General features: G+C 41.9%; 1 long non-coding RNA gene across 2 annotated transcripts; it reads right to left on the bottom strand.

Moving 5' to 3' along the window:
• Positions 1-4,405: 4,405 nt before the first annotated feature.
• LOC129394597 (uncharacterized) lies at positions 4,406-20,672 on the bottom strand. 2 transcript variants are annotated; one of them, XR_008621897.1, is made up of 5 exons: positions 20,493-20,672; positions 19,033-19,246; positions 15,058-15,278; positions 12,676-12,762; positions 4,406-5,491 (listed from the first exon to the last, which is right to left on the bottom strand). It is a non-coding gene; the product is annotated as an uncharacterized LOC129394597 (long non-coding RNA). The 2 variants fall into 2 exon arrangements; XR_008621898.1 differs by lacking the exon at positions 19,033-19,246.
• Positions 20,673-24,024: the final 3,352 nt, after the last annotated feature.

Here is a 24,024-nt window from a genome sequence, read left to right as displayed (position 1 = left end):
CTGAGAGTTCATAAAGAAGGAAAGAGAGGACCAACTATCCCTGCCAGCGGATGTACCCACTTCTGGAGGCCTCAACCAGGGCCTGCCCTCAGGGTTCCTCCAGCAACCCTCCCTGCCCTGCCTCACTCTGTTCCTGAGAGCTGGACCTTTCCGTCCAGCTGCGCTCTACTGTACTTTCCAGGCTAAGATTGGCCTCCCCAGCCTTGACTGACTGACTGTCAGTATTAGTATTAGAATCTATTCTAATTAGTATTAGAGTCTATTTCTGAAGCTGCTTCCCTGTACCACTGGTTCATTTCATAATTTTTGCTTTGACTGTGGGAAGGTCTGTCAGCTTCAGATGGAATCACTCATGTCTCTAATGGCTGTATGTGCTCTAGCCCACTGGTCTCATCAGTGCTATCCAACAACTTTTACTTTCTATTGTGTTTTTGAAATTCTTAGAATTAAATTTCATCTTGAGTATCCCATTACAGAAATATATCTAACTATAGATACTACCAACAGAGAACACTGTTATCTTTTCAAATACACATGAAGCACTAAAAAAAAAAAATGCATTCTATATTAAGCCATAATAAAAATCTGAATAAATTGCAAAGAGAAGAAATTTTGCAAATGAATAACAAAGAGAAGTAACAATAAAATACAACGACTTGGAAAATTTAAAGGTATTCCTAAATCACACTGGAATTAAATGTTTTTTATGACTGTTGAGAAAATTATAACAAATGGAAAATTATATATAAAACTTTTGTGTGGCAACCAATATGTTTTCAGTGTGAAATCTGAGGCCTTAAAAGCCTACAAAATTTAAAATGAAATATGAAAATAAATGAACAAAATGCCAACTTAGTTATCAGAAGAAAAATAAGATAAACTCAAAAAAAGCAGAAATTTATAAATCCATTTAAAAATATGAGTTAAAAATGAGAAAATTGATAAATCCTAGGAATAGATCTTTGGAAGGAGAAGCCAAATAGCTAAATATCTAGCAAGTATATGCAAGTAAATGATACAGAAGATACAAAAACAAAAAATTAAAAATGAGGAAACAAATATACTCATATATTTTTTTAAAAATTTTATAACAATGATGAAATGGGCAATTTTCTAGGAAAACATAAGTGAATCAAAACTTAATCATAAAGAGAAAAACTACCTGAACTGATCAAAAATACAGAGAAAAATCTCAAAAGGCAAATATGTATTACCTCCTAAATGGCACAGAAAAATATGTGGGTTATTTGAAACTCCATGTGATATAAAATATTCCAGAATATATTCTTAACAGAAGATTTCTAGGTTATTTTCCATAACCCTAATACCCAAACTTGATGGAGAAAGCACACTCCTAAATACACACACTCACACACACACACACCACCACCACATGCACACATCTCTAAACCCCACTTACTGACAATACAAGTGCAAAAATCCAAAATAAAATATCAACACAAACCAAAATCATAAGGTTACTGAAGATAGAGATCAATACACATGATCAAGTAAATGTAACTTCAGAAATTTAAAGATTAAAGAAAAAATTATATTTAAATAAAAAATAATATTCCTGGTTAAAATCATTTCTATGTAAATTTACATATATTGTATATATATAAATGTAAATGTGTATATATAAGATATATATATATACACTAAGAATAAAGCTTTCTTCCTTAAAAAAACCTCTCTTAAAACTGGACACTTGGTTAAATGATGAAACCAAAGGTCCAGCTTTACAATTCCTCCATCTACCTTAGAATGAGCAGCAATACAAATAATACAGGCAGTGTCCCTGTTTTTACGTAATACTTTGAAAGTTCTAACCAATGCAACAAAACAAAAAAAATACATGAGTAATATATATTTTAATAAGCAAAAGGAAAACTTCAGAGAAGAAACCAAAATATTAGGGCCAAATACAAAATGCATATAACACACAGCACACTCCACAATCCACAACAACTTTCCACCAACAATATCAGCAAATGTATAAAATATCTAGCAATAAATGTAAGAAGTAGGTAGCAATTGATGAAGAAAATTGTTACACTTTACTGATGAGCATAAAGGAGTTTTAAATAAATGAAGAAACTAATAGAATTCCTGAGTAGGAAGAAATAATTTTTCAAAAGGACTTAATACTGTAAGTATATCATTTTCTCCAAAAAGAATTCATGTTTCCATAAATTTTAATCAAAATGGCAAAATTTTCTTCAAAATGAACATAAAAATTCATCTAGAAGGATAAACACAGAAGCCCCTCAAAGAGAGAGTAATGAAAGGGGACTAGTACTACCTGAAATGATGCTTACCATATTGTCAAGCTCAGTAATTAAAGCCATATGGTGCTCAAGCAAAAATTATTAAATGAACCAGTGGTACAGGGAAGCAGCTTCAGAAATAGACTCTAATACTAATTAAAGTTCAGCATTTGACCAAGATCACATTTAAAATCAAGGGAGAGAGAAGAGAATGTAATGGCTTTTAGACAACTGATTACATTTTTGGAAAAGAAAATGTTAGATTTCTGCTCTATAGCATATCCCAGAAGTACTGACCAATTAGTTGTAAAATGAAAAAAAGGAAAGAAGGGAGGGAGAGAAAGAGGAAGGGAAGGAGAAAGAATAAAACAGAAGAAAATGTATGTTATTTTAAAATCGGATTGAAATCTAAAAACAAAGGAAAAAAATTATTGAGGAATACCTACATTTTAATATCAGACATGTCTGTTTATAAGGATAAATTATTATTTAATTTTTAAACAAAAGCAATATCTGGGAAAAATATTCATAGCATTTATCAGAGCTCTCCAAAGAAATTTTAAAAAGCATTTACAGATCATTAGGAAATGGACAAGAATATAAGCAGGCAATTCACAAAAGGCAAACAAAAAATAAACAATGATAAGAAGAAAGTATTTAGTATTTTATGCAAATTAAACAACTGTGTGATTTCCTTTTTGTCTGTTTATCAAAATAGTACTTTCTTAACAAGGTTGCAATGGAAATATGTACAAATGTTGTTAATGGGAGTTTAAATTAGTTCAGACTTTCTGGAGGATATTATAGTAATGTTTATCAAACACTTTAATATTTTTTTAAATCTACTTTTAGCAATATTTCCTAAGGAAACAATTTAAAATGTGCTCCAAAATATGTGTGTAAATATACCCACATATGATATATCCCTAATTTAAAAATTAATAAAGAACAACTTTCATGTCTTCAAAACAGGGCTCTGGTAAAATGTTTCTAAAAGTTTGACAAAGATGTTCATGATATAAGTGAAAAAGCTAAGTGTGTAACCTTAATCATGTACAGCATGAATATGGACTTAAATTTGTAAAATCAAAACAAAGGTAGATAAGACAGAGAGAGAGGTGAGGGCAGGAGTGAATGAGAATGAAAGAGAGAGACAGGCAGAGATAGACAGAGACAGAGAGAATAAGCACACCAAATGTTAGCTAAGTGGTGGGAATAGAGATGTGTTCTATTTTCTTCTTAAATCGTACGAGGTATTTATTTTTTAATTTAACGACTAAGCATTGCTTGTAATGTCTGAAAAAAGGTGTCATTTTAAAACTAGTCATTATTTGCATCAGGATTCTTATTTAAGTGGAAGTGTTTTGATTAGAATCAAATCTTCTTGAACTGTATTTATACTTTAAATGTTGTATCTACAAATAATCATCCCTGTCTTTGTCATTATGAAGACACTTTTATTAAGCTTCTCTTCATTTCATGCAAACAGTGTGTCCAGTGATAGAGATATATAATAAATTCACTTACTTCAAGGACTTTATAGTCTAGGTTAGCCTTGTACGTGGAACTTGATGTCCCATTGAAGATTTAACTTGTATTTATTTTATGTGTTTCTCTCTCTGGGCTAGACATAGTGTTGGTCTTTCTTAGGATAAACCAAAATGGAGGAGCAAAGATGACTCTTTCCTTTGCAGTGGCAAAAAGGGCACATCGTCACATAAAAGGCTATAAGCAGACCATTTGCTTCTGTTCTTCTGACAAAGAGAAAGTACCTCCTCCCACAGTGGTCCTGGGGAGGGAAAAAAAACAGTATGAGAGACACTAGACCCCCTGCTGATACCACAGCTGGGGCCTTAGGGGACAGCTATGAATGGGACTGAGCCAGTTAAGTAAAAGCATTGCAGCCCAGGGAATCACAGCAAAGGGCAAGCTTTTCCTGATGGCCCCAGGGAGAGAACCATTCTCCACACAGATGCTGCTGGAAGATTCCTCCCTCCCAGGGCAAATTTGATGAAGATGCTCACGGCATAACACACTAAGTGAAAAAGCTTGATGCAAAATTTTGTCATATGTAGCATGAATATGAAATTAAATTTGTGTAAACCAGATTTTTTTTATTTTTATATACATATATATTTTTATTATACTTTAAGTTCTAGGGTACAAGTGCACAACGTGCAGGTTTGTTACATATGTATAAACGTTCCATGTTGGTGTGCTGCACCCATTAACTTATCATTTACATTAGGTATATCTCCTAATGCTATCCCTCCCCCCTCCCCCCACCCCACGACAGGCCCCGGTGTGTGCTGTTCCCCTTCCTGTGTCCAAGTGTTCTCATTGTTCAATTCCCACCTATGAGTGAGAACATATGGAAAACCAGATTTCTTTCCATTCAGTAGTGGACCACCAACTTACAAGTCTGGAGAAAGGGCTTTCAACACCATCGAAATGGCAGCAAGAAGAAATTGCAGTACTAGGAAAAAGAGCCTAATTCATAACCAGAGTACTCCCCACACAGCTTGTCATTTAAAGATGACATGTTCCCCTGTTGGATTTTGTAAGACCCTGAGATTTCATGTTTTCTCAAAATGTGATTATACATTCAAAGAATGGGAGAGGAATTCCAGTAAGGAGAACTACATAAGTAACAGCAAAAAAAAAAAAAAAAAAAAAAAAAAAAAACTGGAAATGCTATTTTATCTGCAAGAACCAATAAATGGTTGCATTTTCTTCCAGTGTGTTTATTATTACAGTTTGTCCCTGGTTCGAGTTTAAAAACAGTTTATCCCTCCTCACATCAGGATGCATTTTTTCAAAAGACATAAATTGCATTTACCCAGCTGGATTTGTCAACAACAACAAAAAGTTTTTCTGCTTTCCTTTCCTTTGTTTTACTCGAAATATTTGGTCCTCCTTGTATCCCAAATAGAAGAAAATAATAATCAACAATTGATTTATTTGTGTGGACAGAATGATTTGATGCTGTTTCTTGTCGTTGACAGAATGATCTGGGTGGAATTGCATTCCATTGATAAAACTGTGATGAAATGTTGTTCGTTGGATGAATAAAGTTAGAAGTCAAGTGAAATTGCTTTGGCTCACATGATATTTTTTCTGCTGTCAGTCATTTCTTGGCATTTGATCACATCATTGTCTCTGCTCCCATCATATTGACTCCGTTGTCTGTTATTAATTGAAGCATGACTCTTCTTTCAAAACTGCAACAAAGAGCACAAACTCCAGAAAATAGAAGAAGTTTCACTTTTACTTTTTCTGGCTTCTTAGCTGTCTGGTTCTCTACAGAGTGCCTCAACTTCCTTATTGGTAAGCTTTAAACATCATAGCCAGGGCTCAATGGCTCATGCCTGTAATCCCAACACTTTCGGAGGCCGAGGAGAGAGGATTGTTTGAAGCCAAGAGTTCAAAACCAGCCTAGGCAATATAGCGAGGCATCATTGCTAAAAAAACCTTTAGACAAAATTAGAAAATTAGCTAGGCTTTGTGGCACATGCCTGTAGTCCTAACTAATTGGGAGGCTAAGGCAGAAGGATTGCTTGAGCCCAGGAATTGCAGTGAGCTATAATTGCATCACTGCACTCCAGCCTGGGCTACAGAGTGAGACTCTGTCTCAAAAAACATTATAATAATAAACATTGTAAAATAAAAATTTAAAAACTAAATATCACAAAATGGCGCGCCTTTCTTTTAAAGATGTACTCTATGAAATGAAACTTCTCATGATTTGACTCTATCCAGTATGTCTTCAAAGAGCCTCGTGAAGATACACACTTTATAATAATACTCCCTTGCTATGCAACAAGAATACCACACAGCACTGAGAAATAAACAACTGATCATGAGTAACAGCATGGATGCATCTCACAAGCATAATGTTGAGTGAAAGAAGCCAGGCAAAAAGACGTGTACTATGAGTCCATTTATAGAAAGTTTGAAATCAAACAAGGCTTATCATTGATGTTTGAAGTCAGGAGAATAATCACCTTTGTGGGGCAGTGATTGAGAGGTGATGGAGGGTACTTCCGCTAGGAAAGGTCTGATTTTTTTATCTGAATTGTGGTTATAGAGATATATATTCTACTTGGGAAAAATCCCATCATATTGTGCACTTATGGAAGCTTTTTGCATGGATATTATACTTTAACAAAGTTTACTAACTAAAAAATAGTTTAATTACTATTTAATTAATTACTTTAATTAATTTTAATTAAAGGGGGATTTTTTTGTCATTAACTGATTAGATGTAGAAATGAGAGGAAACAAGGCTGTAGGATAACCCGTATGTTTCCTTTAGGCATCAGTGGGTTAGGTGTACAGAGGACAAAAAGGACACAGTAGAGGGTCTTTTGTTGCGGGGAGTTGGTTTGGAGAAGTTGAGTTTGAGATGCCTGCAAGTCAGGACACCCAGTATACACTCAGATTGGACACCTGAGATGGAGTATATGTTCAGGAGTACTCAGTACAGCAATAATAACTACAGCCTATGAGGGGATGCAATTGCCAGAGAAATGGCAAAATAAAAAGAGGGGGACTGAAGAAGGAGCAGGAGTAGGCCCCTGGGGTGGGCTACAAATTTCCATCCCAGGGCACATGGGAAGTATGGACTTCCTGGAAACTCAACTTCCATGGACCCAAACTGCCTCTGGGGCCCATCCCACTCAGAAGGAGGTGAGGCTAATGCCAGGGCCAGTCTCCTTCCTCAATGACCCTTCTGACCTTGACCTCCACTTTTTACATTCAGACCTAAGCTCCTTGCACATATTTGATGAATGAATGAACGAATGCTTCACAGATAAGTCCTTAGTCATACCAGCATTTATGCCCTTTTGCAATGCCAAACAAAAATGAAATAGAGGCCAAAGGTGAATGCAATTGATGTGTATGTGTGCTGGCAAAATGAAGAAAGCAATTTAAAGCACATATTGGAGAGGAATCAGGGACCATGGATATGGGAGTTTTACATCAACTTTGGGCAGAGCAGTGGGGAGTGGGGTGGAGATAGTTATTGACAATTCTCTCTCTTATAATCCCCTATCCCCCTTCTCCCAGTTCAGTTCAATAAATACACCCAAAAATAAGTTCTCTCATTCTATAGACAGTCAAAAAATATCTGACAAGAAGCAGGTCAGCAAAAATGGTAGTTGTATCTGCAGTACGGAAATCACCAAAGGAAACCATTGTTTGTTTGGAAATTAATGCCTGTTAGAATCAGTAATACATTAGAAAATTGATATTGACTACAATGTGTTTGTGGGTGGCTTTCAGCAGGGTTGGAAGGTCCATTAGCTTCCTTTTTACCGCAGAGATTAAATAAGCAAGTCACAGTGCACAATAGTTATAAGGTCCCTGTCCGCCCCATTCCTAGAAAAGAGTACCTGACACCTAATAAGAGCTCAGGGAATATTAGCAACTATTTGTCAATCTGTGTTTTCGGTGTTAGTGTTTTGTCATTTGTTGGTTTTAAAAATCACCGTGAATTAACAACACTTGATATAATGAAAGATTTAGTGCATATGCCAATGTCACCTTATGCCTGGCTCTGTGCTACAGACTCTCAGGGAACTCAGAAGTAAGACAAAGTCCCTCTCAGGGTCAGAACCTAACCCACCTTTAACTAAAAAGGGTTTATACCAGCATCTTTGCCAACCACTTTGTTTTCCAGATGAGGGAATCTGAAGTGATAAAGGCCTAAGTCTAGAACTCAGTTTTCCTGAGTCCCAGTTTAGGGAACTTTCAACTATAGTATCAGATCTCTTCTGTACTTGAAATTTTTACAATTGTATTAAAGGAAACACAAGAAATATTTACAACAATGAAAACTAATGTGTTTGCAGTTTATGGTTCAGGGTCTACTGGCAACAGTGTTCTGAGAAGGGGGGAAACTCAGAGGCAATGTGGTATAAAGGGATTGTAGTTAGAGAGTCATGGGTTCAAACCCCAGCTAGCAGGATGACTAGAGATAAGCTACCTAACCCTCATGAGCTTCTTTAAAATGCAAATAAAATAGTAATACCTACCTTAGAAGCAGCTCTCAGGAAGAAACAAAATAAAGCATGAAAAATGACTAACAAGGCACCTGGCACATTAGACAATATGTGTTAGCTTCTTCCCTTTTTTTCTCTCCTTGTAGTACAAGTCAGGGGTTCATAGAGAATATAGACTGGCAATGAACCCTAAGCAACATAGCTGGTTTTTTTGTTTGTGGTTTTGTTTTTTTTTTTTGTTTGTTTGTTTGTCCCTGAGTTGGTGTGTTGAGGTTTGCCATCCAATATCCACAGTGCCCAAGGCCTGAGCTGTGAATTCCGACTATCAGGGTCATTGCTTACTTGAACTTGCTTGCCAGGGAGTAGGGTGTCTCAGCTCCTCCCCAGGTTCACTCTCTAGAGCATGGTCCAGGAAAACAGAAAACAATTGTGCAGCAGCCTTCCTTCCCACCTACTGCATGCAGCCCTGCTGACTTCCCAATATGCAGACCAACAATGCAAAACCAAGGTCTCCACAAAGGCTTTCATCTTTAGCTCTTCCTTCTCCTAAGAACCTTTGAGAACATCTGGATTTCCTTCATTTATCCAGAGGACAGTCCCCTCAAAAATAACTGAACCAAGTCGAAGTTCACTGACCGCACTGAGGTGCTTGCCAGAGCTCCCTGGGCCCATGGGTGATTGTGCACTGACCTTGACTAACTCATCCACTTGGGGCCTGCACTCAGTCTTCATCACCAGGTCTCCCTTGGAACACTCCATCTCTCCTGATAATGACTGAAATCCACTCAATCACCCTCCTCCCTGGGCTGTACACATTGTGAAAGCAGACATATCACAAGAGTAACTCTCCTTGTTCCAGAACTGCTCATGCGGAGTCAAGAAGAGACGGCACAAACACAAAGACACAGGGTGTCATGCCCATACACTCCCTACACCAAGAAGACACCCCCACAACACACAGATATGCGGGAGTACAGAAAGACACCCAAGCACACAAATTATGGTACACACACACTCATCCGCACAGCTTCACACAAGAGCAATCACACATGTTCTGCATATAGACACACACCTCTGCAGAGACTACCATGACTGTGCATGTCTCTGTGTCTACCCAGGTACTATGTGTACCCCTCTCCAAAGCTTCCCCACTTGCAGCTCCCCCTGGCAGGGTAGTTCAGCTCTGGAGTCAGAAGAGAATTTGAATTCCTGTTCTAACTTTTCTACTCTATAGCCATGGGCCTAGAGCTTGGGCAGGTTGTTCAACCTTGCTGGCTTCCTTTTCTTTATCTATAAAATAGGGGAAATAGCATTTCTACCTATAATAATGTTTGTTTGGTGTTTTCCTCACAGGGCTGCTGTGAGTTTTAAATGGGATCATGTATTTGAAGTGTTTGGCGCACTGCTTACCAAATAGTTAATGTTCCATAAATGATGCAGGCAGGTATAACATGCCCACAATCACAGAATCCAAAAAGATTAAAAAACCAAAAGGTTTTTCAAAACCTGACCTGGAGAGACATGAGGCTTTTTATAATGCTTACTCACCCCACTTAGGATCAATGTTCATAACTTTTGCTGCAGAAGTGTGAGAATGTTTGGTTAGAATACTGCCCCAGTTCCTACTGGGGTTTTGCTTTATACGCATTATTTATCGCTTTACCTTTGGGAAGTCTGAAAAATTTGATTTTGAAACAAGTATGGTCCCACGGATTTGGACAAGAAACTGTAAACCAGAATTATCATTAATATAATTATACTTTTTAACAAAAATAAGAATATATTATATGTAATAATAACATTACGATAAGATTCAATAGTACTGGAATAATAGCTCTCGTTACTGTCATTACACTCATACTCTCTGCCTTTCTAAGGCATACATTTAAGTGTCAGCTCTGATGGTGAGCTCACACATTAGCCTGCCTTCCTTTCCCTCCTCACATACCAAGTCACTTTCTCCTGCTGTCATTTCCCCATTTCAGGAGGGATTGAAGCTTCTCACAACTCGCCAGTGCAATGAGCATCTAGGCCATCGAGGCTGCCCTGGTCTTGCTCCTGCCCAGCCTTCCTTGGCTTGCAGCACATCCTGACCTCTCTTTCCAGCCCCCACTCTGTCACACACACACTGGACTCTGATGTCCCCAGTCCATGGCTCTATGTGAGGTAGTGTTTCAGCACTGATGGGGTGTGGAGAAGAGGAAGCATCTCTCCCCATGTGTGCTGTGAGACTCTGGACAGCAGAGGTCTCAGAGTTCATTTCCTTGAATCCCTCACACATGTCTGAGGACCAGAACCATAAAAATGATTCGTAGATACCAGTGCATCCAAGACATTTACTTGCCTTTCTTCTCTCTTGTAACCCTGAGTACACTCAGGCTCTCTCTAAGTCCCTGTCAATGAGACTTCAGGCCAGACCTGCACTTTTCTGCACTGGTGGCTTTAAGGTTGGTCCTCAGTGTTAGGTGCTCACTAGAATAACCTGGGGAGACTTTTAAAAATCACAGTAGGTGGCCCACATCCCAGACCAATTAATTCAGAATCTCTGGGGATGAGACCCAGGCCTCAGCATTTTTTTTAAAGTTCCCCTGTATTTCCACTGTGCAACCAACACAGACAGTTCTGTGCTCTGGACCACTGGAAGGAAGACCACACCTGCATGTATTATTAAACCTCACTACATGATTGTTTCTGGTCAATCCCAGGAGCCAGAGACTTTGGGGTAAGTACTGTGAGGAGGAGAATCTCCCACAGAAACCCTGGATGTGTTGCCCTGGAAAAAGAATCTGGAAAGAAGGCAGCAGCAGAGCAGATCCTTGGAGGACTGGGCAGGCGACAACCCCAGAACCAGAGCTCCTGATTGGGCTCAGTGGTAACTTGAGGCCTATGGAAGGTAGGGTTGCCAGATAAAATACAGGGCACCCAGCTAAATCTGAATTCCAGATAAAGAGCAAATTTTTTTTTAGTTTCAATATCAAATATTGCATGGGATATACTTATACTAAAAATTATTCTTTATCTGAAATTCAAATTTAACTACACATTCTGTAGTTTTATTTGCTAAATTTGGCAATGTTAGGGGGGACAAATTCACCCTGATTGCCTCCCACCTGTGTTGTGAAAGTTTGTTTATGCAAAAAAGAAGGAAAGCAGTCATGTTATTCCAGACGGCATTCGTTCCATTTGCCAAATAAATAGAACTTGCATTTTCCTTTATAAAAAATAAAAATAAAACTTTGTCACATTTCTTTCTTTTTTCTTTTTCCAGAGACTTGATCCTACATTTTATGCTGACACTTTAACTCTTTGTCAAAGGCTATTCCAATCTGTAATGGAAGGAATTCAGGGATGCCTTCCCTTTCTGTGTGCATTGTATAAAGATAGAATTGGAGATTCGCTGGCAGAAATACCCTCAGCTGCCTCTCTGGTCTTTTCCAGCAACTCCCAGAAGAGCCCTGATCTCAGGGCTCTTGTCTGCCCCAAGCCTGGGAAGCTTTGCTCAGGGAAAGAAGAACAGAGGGAACTGGGCTGCAACGGAGATGGTGTTAATTGGAGCAAAAGATTTTGCCTACTGGAAATAGTAGCTGTAAGCGAGATGAGATCCAAAGAACCCAGTGAAACTCTTCGGGCCTGCCTGCAGCCTGGCTCCTCCAGGGAAGACAAGACTGAACCCCCATTGAGGCAAGGCAAAAAAGGCTCAAAATGAATCAATTAACAGCACATATAAGATAATAAATGCCTGTATTTTTTTTCTTCTGTCTCTGTGTGAATGTTAAAGTCTTATTCTAAAAGGAGAAATATTTGCTCCACATCCTCAGGATCTGCCAGTCAGGTCAATTCAAGCTTCAACGCTGAAGGGTCATGAAGGATGGCCTTGGCTGGGAGATGTTACCTTACTGTCCGCAGCCTGCTGGAGCTGTGCTGGCCCCTCGGCTGGGTACTTTGCAGACCCCTGAGGCACTGGTTTTGGTTAGGTCTGGCTTCCTCAAGGCAACATCTTCCCTTATCTCAGGAGCCTCCCAGCTGAGACCATCCCGCTTCTGAACCCCACAGCCCAGTGCTGCATCTCTCTTATGTAACCTTGCACCTCTCAGCCATCATCATTGATGTGCATCAAGCCTACCAGACACGTGAGGGTGGGAAGGATATACAGTGCCCATCCCATCATCCTTTCATCCATGCATTAGCTAGCCCAGTGCATTGCTGTGAAATATTTGATGGATGAATGAGTGAAGAAATAAAGAGTGACAACCACCTTCCCTTTAAATATACATGCTTGCTATCTCCTTCATCTTTCCAATTGCCTCATCAGAGCAGAAGGGCTACAATTATTAAGCTCAACTTGCAACCTAGAAAACCAGGTTGGGATACATGACTTTCTCAAATGGGTTTTAACTCACCTGTGGCAAAGCCAGATTAGCGGTCCCCACCCTGGAGTCCTGCCTGGGTGCTATTTCCTGGCACAGCACTGCCTCTTCGCCAGGCTGCTGAGAGAAAGACACATTGGACATAAATCTCCCAATGCTTGAGAGTTTATCAACAAAAACATGGAGACCTGATATAGTCCATCTCTTCCATAACAAATAAATAATACCTAGTAATAGTTGTATCAAAATATTAGGGAAAGGACAGAAACTGCAATGCATGTTATTTGGGTAAAATACACAGACTGTATCCTTTTGAGTAAAAATTGTAGTCAGCTAGAACTTGTTTCCCAAAAAGGAAATCAAAGCTTTCCAAATCAAACAGCATCTCTTTGGGGCCGATTTATTTATTTAGTCATTAAGTAAAGACTTGCTGTGTGCCTGTTCTGGGCCAGGCATTACTTTAAAGGCTGGGATAGAGTTGGGGAGTGAGTCAGGGAGGCTTTCTGCCCTCATAGAGTTTCCATGCTGGTGTGGGGAGATGGACAATAAAAAATAAACCCAACAAACAGGCAACACAGTGCCAGGGTGTCATCAGTGCTATGAAGAAAATAAAGCCGGGTGGTGTAAGAGAGAGGGTGAGTGAGGGGCTGCTTTAACCTGGTCAAAAAAGGCCTCTTAGTCGAAGCGACATTTGATCTGAGACCTGCCTGACAGGAAGCAGCCAGCAAGAGCAAGATGTAGAGCAAGAGCATCCCAGGCAAAGGAAACAGCCAGTGCCAAGGAACCGAGGTGGGGACAACCTCAGGGCCTCTGAGAAACAGTAGGTGGAGTGGGATGAGCAAACAGAGAAGCAGAACAAGAGATGACATCAGAGAATCTGGCAAGGGCCAGACCCCAGGAAACTCAACTATGTGAGCTAGGATAAGAAATTTGCATCTTATCCTCAGCATGATAGAAAGACCCTGGAGGGTTTTGAGCAGAGGAGTGCATGGTTTCATTTATGTCCTAAAAATACCATTTGACTTTGTGAAGAGTAGATTTAGGTAACAGGTGAAGGCAAGGGGATGAGTGAAAAGAAGATTTTGCAATATTCCTGATTGTGAAGATTGTGGCCTGCCCTGGGTTGAGAGAGAACAATTTAGAAGAACGAAGAATATGTTTTTAAGCAAAGTCAGTAGGATTTGTCAATGAAAGATATCCAGGGAATAGAAGGGTGAGATAGATTAGAATTAGGTTTCTGCTTGGCTTGAGCAACTAGGTATATGGTGGTGGTGGTGCCATTGACTGAGACTTGTAAAAGAGAAGTTACAGAAGGAAGCAGAGCCTCCTTTGGGGATGTTTGAGGGTTGGGATTCCTATTAGATGAAAAAGTAGAGGTGAAGAGAAGACAATTGGGTACCTGAGTCTCAAGATCATGGAAAAGGCCAGGTGTACACACTTGAATAATTTTGGAGTTATTGATATAAGGTTAGTAATTAAAACCACAAGGTGAAGAAATTTCCCTGAAAACAGAAAGTGTTTGTAAAGGAAAAAAGAGAGCCGAGCACGATGCTCTAGGTATTCCAACATTCGGGTGGGTGGGAGGAAGAGTGAGTGAGATAAGGGCAGTAAAGCGGGAGGAAAATTAGAAGAGTCCAGAATCCAAGAGAACTGGGGAACTAAAGAAATCATGAAAGGTTTCCTGGAGTAAGTGGTATTCAAACCAAGCCTTGGAGACTGGGTGGTGTTTAGATCAGTGTAGAGCAGTGAAGGGCATTCTGGGTGGATGTAAAGGTGTGAGCAAGGCCTTGGAGTGGGGCCCAGGCAGTGAGGATCTGCGGACAGGAAGAGGAAGAGGCAGGTGATAGTTATTAGGATCACTGCCCTTGTGTTGGGGGCCCCAAGTGACAGACAAAGCCAGGGCTGTGTGAAGGCAGGAGGAAACCAAAGCTGACTGCATCTTCTACACCCCTTGTCCTGCCTGCGCTTCAGATACCTTAAATGCCCTGGGAGTCGGGCCTGGGCTCCTAGGGCTGTTGCTTTCTCCCTCCTCCAGGCCCATCAGCAAAGGGCCATGCAGCAGGCTGTCCAGGCCCCAGGGCCCTTTGCCCACTATGCAGCCAGACCATCAGCTTCCCTGGCTCAAACCTGCTCCTTTTACTGCTGTCTGCTTTTGGGAGGGATGCCATGGGGAGTCTTTAACCCAAGAATTCAGGAAATTAGCTCTACGTCAAGCTCCACTCTCTCCAACCAACTTTCTATAAACCCCTCTCTGCCCCAAATTAAGGTGCTTTCTTAATTAAGGTGATCTCCTAGTTTCTCTGTAAGCAAGGGTACTTTGTTTTCCAACTTTCCTTCTCATCTACTTCTAAAAATTTGCTTAATGGTCTTAGTTTCTCTAGATTCCTCTTATATTGAAGAAAACTTAACCTTTACCAAGACGAAGCTGAGTCCAGCCTGGGCAAAACACACATCATTGGCAGCGTCCTCTAACACTTGTGGACTGGAAAAATGCTTCTCATCTTGAAGTCTGAAAGCAAGGAGAAGTCTAGAGCTGGAATGGAGCTTCAGCTCTTCAGGAGGAACCTGATTCTCACAGGGAAAGCCAGCCAGACCAACGCAGGGATGAAGTCTCATGGGTTCACAGGGAACACTTCCTGGAATAAGAAAGAGAACAGATTAGATGATTAGTGCATGGGCATATTCAGCCTCCCCCAACAGAAAGGAAGCCCCCACAAGTGTAAGCACACACACACAAACATGCACACATTCTACACACAATTATGCTCACAAATCATAAACTCATGCATACAAAACACCTGAGTGATGCTGTTAGCGGTCCCTCAAATACATCCCCTTGGTAATTTTCATACTTTCACATATATATGCATACAGTTGCACAGTATTCACTTTCAGTATTGTACAGCATTCACTGCCTGCAATTAGGGAGGACACTGGGTTTTCTAATAACTAATGCTTTATCTACAATGTACCTCCTGCTGCCTGGAGCTCCCCCCGCACCCCCACCCTCATCATCACCTGATTTTGCTGAGGGGTGATGGGCTGACTTCATGTGTTTGGGACATCCTGCTCTTAGTTCTGTCTCTCTGTCCTGTCTACTGACACTAGCTACCCAGCTGTAACCATTTGCACATGTTAATGTCTTATTTGTGTCTCTTCATGGGTCTTTTAAACATGTATGTTTGTCCTAAATACTGGCCTGTGGCAGAAACCACATTTCTCAAATTAGGCCAGGAGGCCTGAGGCTCCCCAGGGTGCAGATTGTTTGTCTTCCACCAGACTTCAGACACCTGGTGATGATGTGCCTGTCAACCCACTTGAGCTGGAGGCTGCTCGAAGGCTGAGGCCTTCACTTCTATTTCACTGGCACCCTCTGTCTGGCCCACACCAGGGCTTGGCCCACAGGGGATGCTCTGCAGGGGTCATGAGACTGTTTGAGGTTAGTGGAGTTATGGGCCTCCTTCCTCCTAAGTACTGGTGTACTGGCCATCCTCTTTTCAGCCAGTGCACACAGCGGGGCAGTTGTCACAAAGACCCATACCTACTTGTTCTCCATCACCAGGTCTGGAGGTGCAGGACTGCATAACCTCATCTGTGCACATCGGTCCACATAGGTCCAGTGTCAGAAGCATCAGGAGGACCCACTGGAGGCTCCTAAATCTCACCCACCTTCTGATTGATGACTGTTTTCTCTTCTACCACTTAAGACACAGAGGGAAAGTCTCCCTTGGAGGGTGTCACATGGACTTTGATATTATCTCCCTAACAGGTCAGCTCTCATCCTGGAGCTTCTTCGTGGGAGGGGCTGAATGTGAGATCTCTGGGTGCCTGGTCTTGGTGACAGCGATGGTGAAAAGCCTCCAGGGAAGGAAGGGTGAATCACAGATGAGAGGCCCAACTGAACTCTCGAACTGTATCTGTATTACTCAAGGTTTGCCAGAGAAACATAACCAATGGAATGGATGAATGGATGACTGGGTAGATGGATAGATAGATAGATGGTATAGATGATAGATAGATAGATAGATAGATAGATAGATAGATAGATAGATAATAGATAGATAGATAGATAGATAGATAGATAGATAGATAGATAGAGTGTATTTATTATGAGAATTGGCTCATGTGATTATTGAGTCAGAGAAGTCCCATGATATGCTGTTGGCAAGCTGGAAAACCAGGAAACCCAGTGGTATAATTCATGTGAAGCCAAAGGCCTGAGAAACTGGGGGCCACCAATATAATTCCCAAATCCCAAAGGCCCAAGAACATGGAGTTCTAATGTCCAAGGACAGAAGAAGATGGATGTCCCAGCTCAAACAGCGACAGCAAATCCACCTTTCCTCTGCCTTTTTGTTCTCTCGGGCCCTCAGTGAAATAGATAATGCCTGCTCACATTGATGAGGGCAAATTTTCTTTACTCAATCCACTGATTAAAATGCAAGGTTGTTCCAGAAACAACCTCACAAGCATCCTGATAAATAATGTTTTGCCATCTATCTGAGTATGCCTTAACCCAGTCAAGTTGACATCTAAAATTAACCATCATGATGTCCTATATAGCTTGGTTCTTGCACTTTTTTCTTTTCTTTATTGTCTCTCCTCTACTCACCACTTTCTCTCCTACAGCCCACCTAAAGTGAAATAAAGACTATCTGGTACATACAAGTTTGTAGGGGCAAGCAAGGGCAACTGTTGTTTCAAGAAGGGGTTCAGCCTCCTAAACAGACAGCTAAGAACAGTTAGAATGTATAGACCACAATGGCCTTGGCTGACCTCTTTGGCCAGGACATCAGCATCTCCCTCTTCAGTGCTCCCATACCACTTTTACATTGCTATTAAAGCAGCTCAGACAGGGCATTGGAGGTGGCTGTTGACCAGCACCTCTGGTAGATGGCAAACCACTTAAGTAGAAACTGGATTTTATTTCTCTTCATATTCCAAGCACCTGGCACAGAACCCAACATGGCAAGCACTCTTAAATACTCACAAAAGAATTATGAACCAGGAAGAAATTTTATGGATCAGGTTCCCCAGAAAGCAGACTCTGAGATTAAAACTGGCAGCAGGGATTTGTTGGAAGGTGTTTTTGGAATCTACAAGTTCCCTTGACAGGAGTGGGAGAAGGAGGATTGGGCAAATGGAGCAGTTGAATTGCAATGCAGTGACTATAGGAAGCTCTGGAGGTGAAAGGGCCCTTCAGAATTATCCTGTCTTCATACTTCTTCATCCAGCAGTCTCTACATGGTGGACCAGTGTACCAATGCCCCTAGCAGTAGGGGGAAGGAGTGCTTCAGTGCTGGACAGGGGGTCTGGGGCACCATGACATCCATCACAGGAAACTTGATGGAATAACAGTATTTCAGAAATGGAAAGAAATGTACTAGCAGAAGAGCCACAGAACCCAAGCCAGGAGCCCTGTGCACTAGTCTACACATGTTTTCTGATGTTGGACAAGTCATCAAGCCTCTCTAGCCTCTAGTTTCTTTTATGCTGGTGGCACATTAAAATCTCCTGAAAAGTTTTTTAAAATTACTAACTCTGGTCCCCACCTCACACCAATTGAATCAGGGTCTCAAAGGGTGACTGTCTAGGCATCAGTGTTTTTAAAAACTTCCTCGTAATTTTAATAAGCAGCCAAGTTGGAAAACCAATGGAAAATATATGGGCCTTAGAACCTCTCCTAGGTGATTTATAATGTCTATGGTACTGGATTTCTAGTGTCTATGCTCTGTAGCCAAGAGCTGGCTCCTCTACGAATAGAAGGATGTACGTAACTTCTGGTTGCAGAAGCTTCCCCAAATTCACTCCTTGTTATGTCTCAATTGTATCCTCACAAATTTTGTATGTTGAAGTCCTTACCCCATTCAAGTACCTTGAAATGTGTCTGTATTTGGAGATGGAACTTTTAATTAAGTAAAAATGAGGTTGTTAGGGTGGGCCCTAATCCAATGTGATGGGTGTCCTTATAAGAAGAGGACATAGTTATGTAGAGAAGGATGACCATGTGCAGACACAGACAGAAGATGGCCATCTACAAGCCAAGGAGAGAGGCCTCAGAAGAAATCAACCTGCCAACTCCTTGATCTCTGACTTCCAGACTCCAGAATGGTGAAAAAATACATTTATTTTGTTTAAACCACCCATTCTGTGGTATTTGTTACAGCAGCCCTAGCAAACTAACAGAGTCCTCAACTCCAAACCCCTCTTCTTTCTCTCAATTTCTCTCCCCAGTTTATTCTTTCACTTTTCCCAGAAACCAAAGTTCATAACACTCTCAAAGTCTCCCAGCTCAAATGCTGATATCACAGGATAGAGCTCAGGAAACTTTCACCCTTGTGAAAAATCAGTGAAAGCAACTGCAGAACTGTTCCCCTGGCATTCTCTCACCTTTCCCTCCAGTCCATCATGAAGAAAGCTGATTAAAGTCCTTCCAGAACAGCCAGCCCATTGGGCCCATTCTCAGAAAACTCACTGAGGGATTTATGAGGAAAAGAGGGCAGTCATAAGAGAAGTTCTTTTCTGTGTGGAGTGGTGGTGTTATTAAGAGTTGAGGAAAGCCAGCCTGCCCATAATAATCCTCCTAGCAGCCTCTGGCCAGTTCCTGAAATTCAACCATCCAGGACATACTTGTATTAGTCAAGGACTCTGCTAAAATGCCAATGCCAAAGAGATGGGAAAACAAAGCCATTATATGCTGTTTATACTTTAGGCTCAATTTGCTATTGAAGTTGTGTCCTATGGGTTAGTTTGATTAATGGTTGTTAAGAGAGAATTAAGGCATTAGTCACTTCAAAGAAAAAGCTGGACTTGTAGAAGGCCTGTTGCCTGCAAAAGCTGCCTGCTTAACAGTATTGGCCACTATTCCCTTTCTTATTTCACCATAAGTCCCCCAGCAAATAATCAGGGAGTATTCCCCAGCCTGCGTTTGCACTGAGCAATCTTAGACAAGCATTCCTAGGTTTCTCAGTTATACTCAAAAGGAGGCCAATCAATTTGTCCAAATAAATATATAAACACAAAGTGTTTTAAAAGCAAAGGGGAATGGAAGGAACTTCTAGTCAATCATCTTCCACTGTAAATAAATAGTGGTTTCCAACCCATTCCCTCAATGACCTAAAAAGTCCTGTGGACACAGCAATGTATTTCCTGGGGAGAGTTTCCCCCTAAGAATGCAATCTCGTAACTCATTCCTTTGCATCAACAGGAATGAAGTGTGAAAAATAAAAATGCTCTAAACAAGAGATGCAATTATTTTAGATTCTTTCCTAGAGGAAAAGAAAACATCATCCTGGTATAATTTTCTCTTTACTTCCCTCCCTCATTCTTTCCTCCTCTTCTACCCACTGTTTAATGAGCCCCAGAATTTTCCTCCAGAGAACTTTTCCCCATCATATAACACAACCTTGGAAATAAACACTGGCTCCAGTTGGATGGCGTGAAAAAACAGAGTGGGCCTAAAGAGAATGCATTCACTGTAAGGGAACAGAGCAAGTCTGTGCATTGGGACAAGGCTGGATGGTTTCTGCTTTTTTCCATTCCCTTATTTAAGAAAACATTCTGAGACTGATGTTCGGCCTTGCCCTAGAATTTAGCCAACACAGAGCTTAGAGAAGGAGTATTTCAAAAGTGTATTATAAGACTCTGGGACTCAGCACTGTGAGCTTTAGTATGAACCAGACGTTGAGCCCTGGGAGCTCTCTTGCTTGATTCTGGCCATTGCCTTCTTGCCTTGCTCTCATGCATGAATCCCTGTCTTGATCATCGATCTAGTATCAAGACCCTCCCTGCTCCAGACCCCAGTGGCCAGCCATGGAGATGGCCCTTGTGTTGACTAACCCCATGCTTACCTGCTGAGTTTGCCTAAATCAGCTTCCTGCTGTGTTCCTCAGTTTCACCCTGCCCACCGTTAGGGCCATGTTCTGCAGAGAAGCAGTAGAAGGAAGTTGTTAAGCGCATGAACCCTCCAATCAGCTAGCCTGGGGTGAGGTCATGTACCATTTACCAGCTGTGTTACCTGGGAATGTCATTTCTTTACTCTGCCTTGGCTTTCTCATCTGTAAAAGAAAGATGAGTACCACCTGCCTCCCAGGTGGGCAGAGAGGAGAAAAGGCGCTGACACATGCAGAGTGCTAAGAACAGTGCAAGACACACAAACACATGGGGATTGTGAGCTTCCTCACAGTGGTTCCCCCTTGGGCTGCTTGCTTGAACAGTCACACCCTCTGAACACCACATTTTTCATCTACTGGAGTGTGCTCCCCACAGTATCTGCTGCACACATATGGGCTCATCTAATTCCAGAGCCCACTAAGATACTATAAATTAAACAGCAAAGAACACACAACATCTCAGCCGAAAATCATTTATTGAGCACTTACTATGTGCCAAGCACTATACTGGATGTAGGGTATGCAATTAATAACTTATATTCTCTTACCTTCTTAAGGAGCTGGGGGTCTAATGCATTTATAGAATGTCTCCAAAATCACAGTGGAAATTAATAGGAAAAAGAATCTTTGCATCCCCCTGACATGTGTCCAGTGTGTACAGTTAGATTCCCCCGAAAGCTTGATCCTTTTGTTTTTCAGGACTGAGTTCTCTGGGTTGGATGGGTGTGGGGCAGGGGTGGGAACTGAGTCAGCTATCTCAGCATCCCATGAAGACTGACATTCTCTGGATTGTGGGGTGAATGGATCTCCAGGGAAGAGATTATGGAGAAGAGTCCCTTTGGTAGTTTTCCAGTTCTTAGATATAAAGCCCTTGCCACCACCAGGGGATTGTGTTTACTGTGGCTACCCTGGGAGGCACAATAGGGTTATAAAATTAGAAAGCCAGTCAGGTTGATGACCCCCGCCCCTTCTCTAATTCATTCCCTCACTGTCTCTATCACTCCAGCTCTTAGGAATCCAATATGTTTATATGCATTCACGCTTGTTTTCATCCTCCCTATTAGGAATGAAAGGTGTTGCAGTGAGCATAGTTACTCTGTGGAGACAAATCGGAACGTGTTTCCTGTGCCGGAGCCTTCAGCCAGCACCAACTGAGGATGGCTCAGGGTCCTGGTGAGGAGCAGGGCCCATGCCAGCCTTCACAGCCCACAGGAAGGGTGGGCACGTGCACTGGTTGCCTTGGCAGAGAAACTATAATATACGTGGACGGATGAGGGGCTCAGGCTGCAGCATTTCAGTAGCACACCCCTATAGGACTGCCTGTTTAGTGCAGTAATCATGTTTCCCATAGAGCCCTGGGAGCCCCAAGGCAGAAGGTATGGTAGTTCTAGAAGCCTTCCCAGAAGAAAACAATGCACAAATTAGACTTAAGGAGGGTGCCAAAGAGGGTGATGTTTAACCCAAATGATATAATGTTTAAGCCAAGCAAGAAAAATACCTCGGGCAGCCTTTCACCGAGCCAAGACAGAATGATGGGCAGAGGCACGGAGCAGGGAGACCTTGCTGGCAGCCCTAAGCTTTGACACCAGATGCACTGCAAGGATATTTAAGATGGCTCTGCAAAGAGGCTATGTAAACTGAATGAAAAATCAGAACCTGAGGTACAGGGTACCCTTTAGGAAGCTGGTTTCCCAGGCCTCAGCCTCTAGGGATTTCCCTGGAGGATTAGCCAAGAGTTCCCTGTGTGATGCCAGAGACCTAAGTGGTCAGCGTGTCCTTCCTGCCTTCCCCTCCTCCAACCTGCCCCTCAGCCCCCAGGAGTTGCTGCCAGGTGGGTTCCTTTCCTAGGTCTACTTCCATGAGATGGGTTTTCAGGAGGCAACACAGAGGCCTGAAAGACAGCACTTCGACTCTTCCTTCTTTGTCTTTTAACATCACGTTAAAATACGCCTGTACCTGGGAAGCCTGTTTATGTAGCAGCAGCATCAAAAAGCCATTTCCCTACTTCCCTAATACTTTTTCTGAGACACATAGTACCTCACAGGAACTAGAGCCGGAGCTCTTCTTCCTTCCGTCTGTGATCTTTGTGTGTTCATGGCTTCAGCGTCAACATCAGAGACTAACAGAAGCACAGGGTCCCTCCGGGTCTCCTGAGGCTGCCCCTCCCTATAACACACACACACACACACACACACACACACACACAGAACCGATGGTCTCTTAATGAGTCCTTCCTTCCTTTTACTCTCCCTCCTTCCCTCCTCCCTTCTTCCCAGCACTATTTTAAGTGTGACTGTCACTCTCATCATGGTGTATGACAAGTATCCCTTCACTTGCTGGGGTCCCCTACAGACAGCCACATGCCCCCAGGGAGACGCACACAAAGCTACCCAGTGTAGATGCTCGATCCATGTCAATTGCTTGTTGCCTTCACTCACCCATTTTCTTCTCAAGGAGGTCTTCTTCCTGGAAAAATGCAATCCAGTTTCATCACTCCAGCCTCCTAAGACCTCACAGGCATTATTTAGAGAGTTTATCCCTTTCAAACCAATACAGATTATCCCTTTCCCTATATTAGTTTGCTATGCCTCCCTCCCTTTTAGGGTCATGTCCCCACATCTAGTGCAGAGCCAGCTCATGGTGAGAGTTCAGTATTTGTGGGATGAACGAATGAGTGAACGTGTCTTCCATGGCAAGTGGACCCCAAGAAAGCAGGGGCACCATTTCACTTTGGTCTTGACCTGCCTTCCATACTCCTTACATAATTCTACACATAAAGACACTCAACCACGTTAGCTAATGGTACTTGCAAAACCATTTGGATGTGTTTCTTTTGAGGGATGCCTGCATTTTGTGCTCTCTACCTCTTCAAATCTCACCTATCCCTGTCCTAGCCCATTCCCCACCTAGACAGCACTGCCTGGGAGTCTAAGCAACACTGCCATCCTATTAAAGTCCTTGGTATTTGGGCTGTTTCCCCTGCACAGAGGACGGGTCCCCCAGTGCAGATGTGCAGTCTCTACTGCCTCAGCTGACCCCCAGGAAAGAGGGTGTCCTGGGCTCACCATGAACTCTGAAACTTCTGGTTGACCTGACTTGAATCACAGCTGCAATTCACTTCCCACAGGCTTCTTCAAGGGGCCATTTCCAAAACCTGAGAGCTATGGCCCTTGGCCCTCAGTGACCACAGACCCTCCCTCAACAAGGAACAAAAGGCGACTGAAGAAGTCATTGCTGTGCAGCCGAACTCCTCTTTATGCCAGAATTCTGTTTGGATTTCTGTCTATAAAAGGGAGCGCCCTTCTGAAGGCAGTATAAGTTGGTTTGATTTAGAAAACCCTTCACTTGCTGGGCTTCTCTATAGACAGCCACAAGCCCCGAGAGAGCCGCACACAAAGCTACCCGTTGTAGATGTTCGATCCATGTCAATTGCTTGTTGCCTTCACTCACCCATCTTCTTCTCAAGGAGGCCTTCTTCCTGGAAAAAAGC

The sequence above is a fragment of the Pan paniscus genome, chromosome 17, assembly GCF_029289425.2.
Source record: "Pan paniscus chromosome 17, NHGRI_mPanPan1-v2.0_pri, whole genome shotgun sequence".
NCBI classification, from domain to species: domain Eukaryota; kingdom Metazoa; phylum Chordata; class Mammalia; order Primates; family Hominidae; genus Pan; species Pan paniscus.
The sequence above is the reverse complement of the archived record's forward strand: the minus strand, read 5'-3'. Positions and strand labels throughout refer to the sequence as shown.